Source organism: Cyprinodon tularosa, unplaced genomic scaffold (genome assembly GCF_016077235.1).
Source record: "Cyprinodon tularosa strain WSP-4 unplaced genomic scaffold, ASM1607723v1 ctg1812, whole genome shotgun sequence".
NCBI classification, from domain to species: domain Eukaryota; kingdom Metazoa; phylum Chordata; class Actinopteri; order Cyprinodontiformes; family Cyprinodontidae; genus Cyprinodon; species Cyprinodon tularosa.
Window position 1 is genome coordinate 11,653 of NW_024038617.1, and position 11,341 is coordinate 22,993.

The following is an 11,341-nucleotide window of genomic DNA, read 5'->3' on the forward strand; positions in this document are numbered from 1 at the left end:
CAGCCGGCTCCCTGAAATTCCCGGACTTGCCAGCAAGGGAGGTCCTCACAGCACAGCTGGTGCTCTACGGGGTGAGCAACAAGAGAAACGTACAAAAGGAAGATTTTGCAAAGTCGTTGCTCACCCTAGCTGCCATAAAAGACGCCATATGGACCTCCAGAAACTTGCTGGTGAGGAGGCACAGGCAGAGTCCCCCCGCAGCTGTGATCCGGATGGCAGCAGAAACAGTGAGAGCACTGAAGACTGCAGGCAGCAGGCCAAGGACACAGCTGCAAAGAAGCATCGCCTGCGCCTCATCGGACGTGGGAGCCGAAGCCACACAAGGAAGGTTGAGGCAGCAGCGGCCTGGCTCTCCGGGTGTGGAGCAACAGGGTGGGATCCCCTCTGAGCACCAGACAGAGGTCCTGAGAGATCTACTGTTCTAAAGAGTGGACAAGTGTTCATTTTATTGATAAGGACACAGCCCGCTCTTGGACACAACAAAAATGGAAAAGCTGGTTTTAGAGACTGCACTCCCTTCCTCATTTTATTATTATTTTTTATATACATCGTTGTTTGATCATTTTTGCATATTGTATAGTGTGTTGATTTATATCCGTTTTAGCTGTTTTAAATTTTTGTGAGATGGCTTTTACGGTTTTTTTTATCTGTACACATGCAGTATGTTTTAAGAATGGATTAAATAACATGTAAACTGTAAAAAGAATACTGTGGAAATGTAACAATAAAAGTTTTCAAGAAAAAAAAATCTGTTCTTATCAGTTTAATATCTGATATGTCCCCTATCCGGGGACCATATATTAAATTGCTTTTTGGAATAGGGAGATGGAACAAGGGCTTGCTCTGTCCACTCTACGCATCAGCCTAGTATTGCAGCACTTCTAGGATTGGTGCACTTCACGTTTATGTAAAAAGGCAGCTCCAGGTCACTGTGAGAATCAGGTTTTATTAGTGTTTCTCAAGTCAATGTGATGTGTTGTGGTCCCTGAGGACCCCATAAAAACTTTAGTCCTTCAATCATTACCATAATGGTAAACTCAACAGTTGGTTCGGGACACAACGATACCTCATTCAATTATATGAACTGGAGAGTATCTTTTCTGCAAGTTTTATCAAGACCCGATCAAAGGGAAGCATAGGTAGGCATGTGGTGTCAGCTCACAGCAAAACGGTCACATCGGAAACACATTGCTACTGTATCCTGTATAAACAGGCGGGTTATTTGAGCTCTGGTGGCTTACGGCCATACTCGGGCCTGGTCAGTACTTGGATGGGAGACCGCCTGGGAATACCTGGTGCTGTAAGCTTTTTGGCCCCATCAAGGTTCCAAATCAGGGATCCGAGACTCCGCAAATTTTCAAAGTCATGCTGCCATACCAGGGGCCCAGAAAGCCTGCAGGCGTGTACTACTTGGTTTTGTCCATGGGGGAGGGGTGCTTAAGAGTGTTCCCAAGGGACCTCCTGGAGGTGCAGGTTCTATATCAGGGATCCGAGAGCCCTCAACTTTTCGAAGTCATGCTGCCATACCAGGGGCCCAGACAGCCTAAAGGCATGTACTGCGTGGTTTGGTCCGTGGGTTGGTGTTTAAGAGTGGGCCCACAGGACCTCCCGGAGGTGCAGGTTCCTGGAGGAGGTCAAGTGGTGGTTGTTGACCCGGAGGGAAGTGTGTTTTTCTGGGGAGGAGAGTTGGAGGTTGTCAGACCGGATATAGTGGATCTTGCAGAGAGGGGGAGCAGTGGGGCCGATGATGAGGCTCTCTGCTCGGAAGACCAGTGGGGAATCCTTTGGTACTTGGATGGGAGACCACCTTGAAATACCTGGTGCTGTAAGCTTTTTGGCCTCATCAAGGTTCCACATCAGGGATCACAGAGCCCTCAAATTTTCGAAGTCATGCTGCCATACCAGGGGCCCAGACAGCCTGCAGGCGTGTACTGCATGGTTTAGTCCGTGGGGGGGTGTTTAAGAGTGGGCCCGCAGGACCTCCTGGAGGTGCAGGTTCCATGTCAGGGATCCGAGAGCGCTCAAATTTTTTTAAGTCATGCTGCCATACTAGGCGCCCAGACAGCCTGCAGGTGTGTACTGCTTGGTTTAGGCCGTGGGGGGGTGCTTAAGACTGGGCCCACAGGACCTCCTGGAGGTGCAGGTTCCCGGAGGAGGTCTAGTGGTGGTTGTTGGCCCGGAGGAGAGTTGGAGGTTGTCACCCCGGATGTGGTCGATCATGCAGAGAGGGGGAGCGGCTGTGCCGATAATGAGGCTCTCTGCTGGGCAGAGCAGTGGGGAATCCACTCGCCCCTGAAGGTCTAGAAAAAGGCGCCAGGGTGCTGGGGCTCCACACAGAGTGTGCAGGCCTTCTGCAGGAGCATCCCTGTTAAAATCAAGTCCAAAATCTGCTGTTTGCCGGAAGAACCATCATTTTTGTGGAGTAGGGGACGGGAAGCCACTTGGTTGGCCCATAAAGACGCAGCATGTTCAAAATAGACCCCGCTACCTGCCTAGGGCTTAAAAAGGGGGTCTCTTTGAGCTCAGGATGCAGATTTATGGGCCATCAATTTTTTGCCTAAAATTTAGGGACATGGCATCCAATTCACTCAGTTTACGCAACTTAACATGGACCGATTGGGACCAAAATCTGAACAAACCATTTTCACATGGTCACCAATGAGCCAGAACAGGCTTTGGGTTGAGAATCTGATGGCTGGACATTTTCAGGTTCCCACATATGCAACAAGTTTCCCAAAACGCCAGCAAGCCATTAAGGACACGTTGTGACAATTGAATTGTGGGGTCATTTTCGGTGCGCTTAAAGACTAGCCCTGTGTATGCATTCGAAGCATTTTGTCAAGGCTTTCACAAGGATGCGGGTGCTGAAGAAGGCATGTCACTAAGTGCCTCAAAGCCTGAGATAGGAGAGCTTAGATTGACCCGGCCTTGCCATGCGCCCGAGTGGGGAATGTGGGGGAACATTAGGTTTAGATTGAATGTGACGTTAACGTATGCCATGTGAGCCAGAATCCCCACCACCACCCCAGCCGAGTAATCAAAGATTGTGAACCATTAGTTAAAGTGAGGTCAGGCAGAGCGGCAAGTTCTTCTTCCCCCTTTTCTCACTTATCGCTTCTCGGCCTTTTGGCTAAGATCAAGTGTAGTATCTGTTCTTATCAGTTCTTTTTAAGTTCTGTACAGTCAGACTTGTTTTTACTACAAGAATGTGCCCTCCCATTTTTAAAAAGTTACACCCGGTGGCAGGAGTTGTGGCCACGACCGTCCATATGGAGCGGCTCCAATGAAAACAAAAATGACGGCGTGGCCATTTTAATAAACAACCCACATATTTTAGTTGAGGGGAGCACCGTGGTGAGAGAGGGACGAGCACTTTTAGCAAATCTGACTTTTAACGGACAGGCTTTTAACCTCTTAAACATTTATGGTTTTAATGACAAACACGACAGGTACGACTTTTTAGAGGAACTGCAGCCCCACATGTTAGGAAGAACACCGTTAATCATTGGGGGGGATTTTAACTGTGTTTTAACTAGAAAAGACAGAAAAAGGACCGGACAAGATTTTAGGGTTGACAAGACATCGCTTTTATTACAGAGAATCGTTAGGGATTTTAAACTAGTGGACTGTTTTAGAAGCATGCATCCTGGAGAGGAGGGCTACACCTGGGTCAGTGATGATAGCTCTAAGGCCTCTCGCATTGACTACTTCTTCACGAGGGATTGTGCCCTTATCGATGCTAGATTGTCACCGGTTTTCTTTTCCGATCACTTCCTTCTGTCCTGCACGCTCTCACTCCCTATAGGTGCGACGACCGGGAGAGGTCTGTGGAAGCTCAACCGCTCCCTGCTGGAAGACCAGGCTCTGGTCGGCCAGTACCGGGAGCGGTACCGCGAGTGGCAGACCCTCCAAGACCTGTACAAAACACGAGCACAGTGGTGGGAGATGGTGAAAGGTAGGACCCGGACTTTCTTCAGACAAGCAGGAAAAAACAAAAAGAAGAAAGAACAGAGACGCATGATGGGGCTGCAGAAACGACTGCATAGGTATTATATTTTAAACCAACAGGGAATGGATTTTAATAAAGAAATAAGAGAAGTAAAGAAAGAAATGAGCATTTTAGCAGAAATAAAAAGCAAGGGAGTTATTTTAAGAAGTAGAGAGAGAGAAATAGAAGAAGGAGAAAAATGCACAAGATACTTTTTCAAGAAAATAATAAGTAATCCAAGTTTTATATCTGAATTAAAGGCAGAAAATGGAAACATAGTATCAAACATAGAAGAAAAGAAAAAAGTGATTGAAAAATTTTATGAAGAATTATACACAGAAAATACAGTTAAAGAAAATATAAATGAAATTTTGGACTTTCTTGAAAAAAGTTTAAAAGAAACTAGTTTTTTAGAGCAGGATTTTACTCCTTTAGAGCTTTTTAATTCACTGAAGAGTTTTAAAAGAGGAAAATCTCCTGGCTCAGACGGACTCCCTTTAGAATTTTATTTAACCTTTTGGGACATTTTAGCACCTGATTTAATTATCCTTTTTAATGATTTTAGCAAATTAGACACACTTCCAGATAGTTTTAAAACAGGAATAGTTACACTTTTATATAAGGACAAAGACAAAAGAGATCTTAAAAACTGGCGACCAATCACCCTTTTAAACGTTGATTGTAAACTTTTTAGTAAACTTTTAGCAGCCAGGATGCGCCGAGTGCTAGGGGATCTAATCCACCCGGATCAAGCCTGCGCAGTGCCGGGAAGGAGGATCACGGACAGCCTCGTACTGATCCGAGACACCATCTGTTTTGCGAGAGACAGAAACATTCGGCTGATAGTCCTAAACCTAGATTTTGAAAAAGCGTTTGATCGGGTCTCGCACCAGTACCTTTTCCAGGTACTGAAAAAAATGGGTTTTCCTGGGAGGTTCGTAGCGTGGGTGGGACTGCTTTATCGAGACATCTCCAGCAGATTCATGGTTAACGGGTTTCTGACAAAAGCAGGGAAAGTGAACTGCGGTGTCCGTCAGGGTTGTCCGTTATCTGCCCTTCTCTACGTGACCTGCATCGAGCCGCTCGCGCAGATCTTGAGAAGGGACCCATTGATCTCAGGTATAACTATACCGGGGAGTGGAGGGCAGGTGGGGAAATGTCTTTTATATATGGATGATTTTAACATTTTATGTACAGATCTTTTATCAATAGACAGAGTGTTCCAATTAACAGACTGGTTCGGCAAGGCGTCAGGGTCTAAATTAAATAAAGAAAAAACAAAAGCACAATTTTACGGACCATGGAAAAATAATGAGAAAATAGGACTTCAGTTTCAGGTGACCCAGGAAGACCAGAAAATTTTAGGAGTTAAATTTGATAAAAATGGCGAAGGAAAATCAAACTGGACAGAAATAACACGAAGAGTAAAACAAAGAATAGGCTTCTGGACAATGAGAAACCTAACAATAGAAGGAAAGATTTTAATAATCAAAGCAGTGATTTTACCAGTGTTTTTACTAACCAGTTCTGTTTTTATTCCCCCCAGGAGAGTGATTTTAGAGCTGCAACGGGACATTTTTTATTTTATCTGGGACTCTAAATGGGAAAGAATAAAACGTGAAATTATGACAAAACCCAAAGAAAAAGGAGGGAAAGGAGTCCCCCCAGATAGCAAAATTCTTTTGGTCCATATCTGGCCCACATCTGACATGTTCATCCGGTCCACATACCGCATGGAATGATGGCACTTGGGAGGTCCGCTCCTGTATGCCAGAAGTGGGCCACAACAAAGCCGACACAATGCCAAAAGTCAACCAAAAACAGGCCAAATCAGCCAGCACTAAACCAAATGTGGGCCGATGTACACTTTTATTCTGGCCCAAGTATGGCATGGAATGATGGCACAAGTGTGGTCCACAGTTGTTAGCCAGAAGTGGGCCACAACCAAGCCAACACATTGCCAAATGTCAACCAACATCAAGTAAAGCAGAACTCACCCAAATGTGGGCCACCACTGTACATTTTTATTCTGGCCCACATCCCACATGGAATGATGGCACAAGTGTGGTCCACAGTTGTTCGCCAGAAGTGGGCCACAACCAAGCCAACACATTGCCAAATGTCAACCAACATCAAGTAAAGCAGAACTCACCCAAATGTGGGCCACCACTGTACATTTTTATTCTGGCCCACATCCCACATGGGATAATGGCACAAGTGTGTTCCACAGTTGTTTGCCAGAAGTGGGCCACAACCAAGCCAACACATTGCCAAATGTCAACCAACATCAAGTAAAGCAGAACTCACCCAAACGTGGGCCACCACTGTACATTTTTATTCTGGCCCACATCCCACATGGGATAATGGCACAAGTGTGGTCCACAGTTGTTTGCCAGAAGTGGGCCACAACCAAACCAACAGTGCCAAATGTCAGTCAAAAATAGACCAAATAAACCACCACTCACCCAAATTTGAGCCACTATGCATTCTTATTCTGACCCACCTACCAAATGGAATGACCACACTTATTTCTCACATATGACCCACAGCCTAGTCATAATGCTACATATCAAACAAGAGCAGAATACATTAGAACTCACTCAAACAGGTTTACAGTCTACAATCTTGTCTATCCTGCACACTTTGGAGTCACAAACAAACCATGACAAAATGTTAAATATAAACACATCGTATGAATAAACCAGAACTGGTCTGAATTTGTGGCTGAATGTCATTATGGTACCTTCAGATACTTTTAAATGGTGGCATGCAGTGGTCCAGCCTTGTTGGTCTCAGGATCAAAGATATAGATACCTACTGAAGAATTAACTAAATAACCACACAAGAAACAATTTGTGAACAGTAGAGATTCTTTTTTATTCTTTTTTACTCATGTCACAAAACAGGCAAAACAAAACAAGCATTTAGATGAACATGAATATTCAGTCAAAATGCAGAACACTGCTGTTCAATTCAATTCAATTCAGTTTATTTATATAGCGCCAAATTCACAACACATGTCATCTCAAGGCACTTTACAGTTCAACCAGATCAAATTGATACAAAGTTTTCTATCTAAGGAAAACCAGTTGATTGCATTGACTCATTGACTCAAATACAATCCCCCACACTAAGCATGCTTGTAGCGACAGTGGAGAGGAAAAACTCCCTTTTAACAGGAAGAAACCTCCAGCAGAACCAGGCTCAGTGTGAGCGGCCATCTGCCGAGGCCGACTGGGGTTCAAGGAGACAGAAGCAGAGATACAAAAAGCAGCTGTAAAAGGCGGCCCCGTCCAGGAAACACACAGCCAGGCAGACGAGCTCCAAGGCAGCCCCCATGCCAGAGGACGAAGAAAGCACATCCACCCAGTCACGGCCAGAGAAACAGGACCACACCGGAAAACAGGCCGATCTCCAACATCTATAAACAAGGGCGTTGATAGAAGCAGCACAGCTGATGTTTCTTTCCAGGATGACGTCACAGCCAAACAGGAACAGACGAGGCAAAGCTACTCTGAGGAAAAGCAGAGAGAGCAGAAGGTTAGAGATTGAACTAACAGATTCTGCAGAATAGGAGAACAGAGAGAGAATGAAGCAGAATGATGAAATGGGGGGTCCCTATGTCCTCCAAAAGTCTAAGCCTATAGCAGCATAACTATAGAGATAGCTCAGGATAACCTGAGCCACTCTAACTATAAGCTTTATCAAAAAGGAAAGTTTTAAGCCTAGCCTTAAAAGTAGACAGGGTGTCTGCCTCACGGACTAAAACTGGTAGTTGGTTCCACAGGAGAGGAGCCTGATAACTAAAAGATCTGCCTCCCATTCTACTTTTAGAAATTCTAGGAACCACTAGTAAACCTGCAGATTGAGAGCGAAGTGCTCTGTTAGGAACATAAGGAACAATCAGATCTCTGATATAAGATGGAGCTTGGCCATTTAAGGCTTTATATGTGAGAAGGAGGATTTTAAATTCTATTCTTGATTTAACAGGAAGCCAATGAAGAGAAGCCAGGACAGGCGAGATATGATCTCTCTTTTTAATTTTCATTAGAACTCTGGCTGCAGCATTTTGGATCAGCTGAAGGCTTTTAACTACAGTTTGTGGACTTCCTGATAGTAAAGAATTACAATAGTCCAGCCTTGAAGTAACAAATGCATGGACTAGTTTCTCAGCATCACCCCTGGACAGGATATTTCTAATTTTTGCAATGTTCCTCAGATGAAAGAAGGAAATTCTAGAAACCTCTTTGATGTGGGATTTAAATGACAGGTCCTGATCAAAAACAACACCAAGATTTTTTACTTTATTATCTGAAATCAGTTTAATCCCATCCAAATGAAGTGACTGGCTAATCAGTTTCTTTTTCAGAGACTCTGGTCCAAAGACTATAACTTCTGTTTTGTCTGCATTCAGAAGCAGAAAGTTAAGAGTCATCCAGGTTTTTATGTCTTCAAGACATGCCTGTAATCTATGTAATGGGTTAGCTTCATCTGGATTTATAGACAGATATAGCTGGGTATCATCAGCATAACAGTGGAAATTAATCCCATGCTGTCTAATAATTCTACCAATTGGGAGCATGTATAAAGTAAAGAGAATTGGTCCTAGCACTGATCCCTGTGGTACTCCACAGGTAACCTTTGAGCGTGTTGAAGATCTATCATTAACATGAACAAACTGAATTCGATCAGATAGATAAGATTTAAACCAGTCTAGTGCTGTTCCTTTAATTCCAACAAAATATTCAAGTCTTTCTAAAAGAATATTATGGTCAACTGTATCAAATGCAGCACTAAGATCCAACAGGACGAGCACAGATACAAGTCCATTATCTGAGGCCATGAGAATATCATTAGTGACTTTCACCAGAGCTGTTTCAGTGCTATGATGAGCTCTAAAGCCAGACTGAAACTCTTCAAAAAGTTCATTATGGTGGAAGTGATCGCAAACTTGTTTGGCAACTACTTTCTCAAGAATTTTGGATAAGAAAGGAAGATTGGATATAGGTCTATAATTGACCAAGTCATCTGGGTCAAGAGACGGTTTCTTAAGCAGAGGTTTAATTACAGCAACCTTAAAAGCTTTAGGTACATATCCCTGTAACAGAGATAGATTAATCACATCTAAAATGGAGGAGGAGATCAAAGGGAATACCTCCTTAAATAACCTGGTTGGAACTGGATCTAACATACAAGTTGAAGGCTTAGATGAAGACAATAATTTTGCTAATTCAGAGAGTTCAACTGGATCAAAGCAGTCTAAACCCAGTTCAGATTCCATGACTACCTCAGGTACAATCGCGGATAGAGGAGTGCTTATGATCTTATTTTTAATAAGATCAATCTTATTTATAAAGAATCCCATAAAGTCATTGCTGCTAAGAGCAGGTGGAATGGACGGTTCAACAGAGCTATGGCTCTGGGTGAGTTTGGCAACTGTATTAAAAAGAAATCTAGGATTATTCTTATTCTCCTCTATTAATGAGGAGAAGTATGCTGCTCTTGCTTTACAAAGGGTCCTCTTATACAGCAGTAAACCATTTTTCCAGACTAGGAAGGACTCTCGCAGGCCTGTGGAGCGATATTTTCTCTCCAGTTTCCTAGCATTTTGCTTCAAAGTACGCAGCTCTGCATTAAACCAAGGAGCAAGCTTTCTATTTTTAACGGTTTTCATTTTCAAAGGAGCTGCGTTGTCTAAGGCAATACGCAGAGAACTAGCAACCCCATCAACAAAATCATCAACCTGTGAAGGGGAATAAGCTAAACTTTTGCACTCTGCAGCACTGCTCAGTGACACAGAGGAGAGAGAAAGTGAAGCAGATTCTTTAAAATTTATAACTGCACTATCTGATAAAGATCTACTAAAATTGAACCTTCTTTTGGGGGAGGAGAACTCTGTTAAAGTAATCCTGAAGGTTATTAGAAAGTGGTCAGAGAGGACAGGGTTGTGAGGAAATACTGTTATTTCTTCACATTCTATGCCGTATGTCAGCACAAGATCCAAAGTATGAAGATGAGAATGCGTGGGACTATTCACATTTTGAACAAAGCCAATAGTGTCTAAGATAGCATTAAAGGCTGCTCTTAAGCTATCGCCTTCAATGTCAGCATGGATGTTAAAATCTCCCACTATGATGACCCTGTCAGTATTTAATACCAAATCAGAAAGGAACTCTGAAAACTCATCTAAAAATTCAGAGTAAGGACCTGGTGGACGATACAAAGTTACAAAAAGAAGAGGTTTTCTTGCCTTGAAATTTGGATCAGGGAAATTAAGGGTTAAATGTTCAAAAGAGTTGTAGGAATTAATTGTTTTGGGAGTAATCAGTAAGTCAGACTGGAAGATTGTTGCTACTCCTCCTCCTCGCCCAGAACTTCTGGGGATGTGAAAATTTAAATAGCTTGAAGGAGTTGCCTCATTTATGCTCACATAATCCTCTTGCTGCAGCCAGGTTTCTGTAAGGCAAAACAAGTCAATGTGATTATCACAAATCAAGTCATTAACTAGTAGACTTTTAGAGGAAAGCGATCTTATGTTAAACAGACCGCATTTAATTGTTTTAACTTTTTCCCCAATTTGAGTTATTTTGATTTTAATTAGATTATCATGATTTACTCCTTTGGGAATCTTTGCTAATTTATTAGATTTTGGTCGTGGGCAAGACACTGTCTGGATGGAGTAAAGAGTGGGTAACAGTAGAGAAGCTGCAGAGATGTGTGTTAAACTACAACTCTGCTTCCTGGTCTGCACCCTGGGTGGTCAGGGTTTTGGAGGACTAATAAATGTGGCCAGATTCCTAGAAAGAAGAGCTGCACCATCCAAAGTGGGATGGATGCCGTCTCTCCGAATCAGACCAGGCTTTCCCCAAAAGGATTGCCAATTATTAATGTAGCCCACGTTGTTTTCAGGGCACCACCTAGACAACCAGCGGTTGAATGACGACATGCGGCTAAACATGTCATCACTGGTCAGATCAGGGAGGGGACCAGAGAAAATTACGGAGTCCGACATTTTTTTGGCAAACTTACACACCGAAGCAACACTAATTTTAGTGACCTCCGATCGGCGTAACCGGGTGTCATTACCACCAGCGTGAATAACAATCTTACTGTATTTAACCTTATCCTTAGCCAGTAGTTTCAGGTAGGATTTGATGTCGCCCGTTCTGGCCCCCGGCAAACATTTGACTATGGTCCCTGGTGTCTCTAATGCCACGTTTCTGACTATGGAGCTGCCAATCACCAGAGTGGGCTTCTCAGTGGGTGTGTCACTGAGTGGGGAAAACCGGTTAGAAACGTGAACGGGTTGGTGGTGACCAGTGGGCAGAGATCCACCTCCAACGCTCACTCCAA

At 43.5% G+C, this 11,341-nt stretch overlaps 2 pseudogenes; both read left to right on the plus strand.

The window, feature by feature from the left end:
• Positions 1 to 727: 727 nt before the first annotated feature.
• LOC119781784 lies at positions 728 to 901 on the plus strand (annotated as a pseudogene).
• Positions 902 to 3,110: 2,209 nt separating this feature from the next.
• LOC119781785 lies at positions 3,111 to 3,221 on the plus strand (annotated as a pseudogene).
• Positions 3,222 to 11,341: the final 8,120 nt, after the last annotated feature.